Below are 1,419 nucleotides of genomic sequence, written 5' to 3' on the forward strand. Positions count from 1 at the left end.
GTCTTTTCACATCTCCTCAAGGGAGCTGAGATCCCAGGGATCAGCCCCAGACTGCTCCAGGGCAGCTGCCTGAGATGATTTTGTGCAGGGCAGGAGGAAGCTCTGCAGGCCTCGAGTAGCACAGGGGCTCTGGGGCTCTGCTGGCTCAGGAGCAGTTGAATGTACCTTCTCTTGTGCCGGGGTCTCCGTCCTGTGCCCTGCTGGGCACATGGAGGAGCAGCTGAAGCTGCCCCCTGTTGCGGTAGGAATTTTTTAGGACAGAGCAGACGTAAGAAATGATCTTAACCAGAAACCTTGAGATTTAAATACAGACAAGAAAGCCTGTTTACATTTGCTCTCTGATATCCTTACACTAACTTTTAATTAAATAGACTTCTAGACTACAGAAGTAAATCCCTTTACCACCTTTGTTTACCCCCATCTGTTGTGATTATGATAAAGAAATATTTGTTTATCTGTTTGAAGAAAAATATCTCCCTGTGCTTCCGAGACCTTTAACCCTAGCTGTGAATACAATGTATGCCCCTCCTTCTCTGAACCCTATATAAACCAAAAGTTTTGTACAATAAACTATTCAGTTTCGGACCCTCAGACTGGATTGTTTATTATCATTCTAACCGTCTCAGCCCCCTGTGCCAGGGGGTGGGTCTGGGTTTGCTGCTGGACACAGTGGGGCCCAGCTGGGCTCCTGTTGTGGCACAAGGGGTGCACGGGGCGGGCAGTGCCCTGTGGTTCTGTGGCACTGCCAGGCCTGCCCGCCCTGCTGCCCCTGCCGGCTGCTGGCCGGGGCCAGGGGCTTCCAGCCCCGCCAGCACCTGCTCCTTCTGGCCCGGGACATCCCTGGGCTGCCTCTCGTGTGGCCGGCGCAGGGCAGGAGATGGTTTGTATGAGAAATAAATAACCTGGTTTTATTATAAGCAAATGAACTTGGTAGGAAGATGGAAGGGGGTGGGTTTTTTATTTTCTAAGAGGTTTTCTTAGGCATACTGCAGAGTCTGTAAGGTGGATGGTCCTGCCTGGACCTGATGCCAGGGAACCTTTCATGGCTGGGAGTAGGGAAAAATACAAAAATAAAGATGTATCCTCCATGCGGCAGCCTATTGTGTACAGGGGGACCCCCCCCGGACAGGTCCAGGGGGATAAGTCACAATCGATCAAGAGAAACCCCCTTCTGGGTCAGAGAAATTACCCTTTAAGGCAAAAAAACGGTGGTCAATGAATACATACATAACAGTTTATGTAACGGAAAGAATACAAAAGGCGCAATTTTCAAACTGTTGGTGTGCTTTTTAGATCCTTGTGATTTTGGAGCGCCCAGCGCGCTGCATTAAAAAACTCGCTACACTTTCCTTGTCCTACAGGTATTTTTTTTGCCGTTTTTAAAGCTAAAGGAAGGATTTTCCCGGCAGTTTGCCATGG

This window comes from Manacus vitellinus, unplaced genomic scaffold, assembly GCF_001715985.3.
Source record: "Manacus vitellinus isolate BGI_N305 unplaced genomic scaffold, ASM171598v3 scaffold_144_pilon, whole genome shotgun sequence".
Taxonomy (NCBI): Eukaryota; Metazoa; Chordata; class Aves; order Passeriformes; family Pipridae; genus Manacus; species Manacus vitellinus.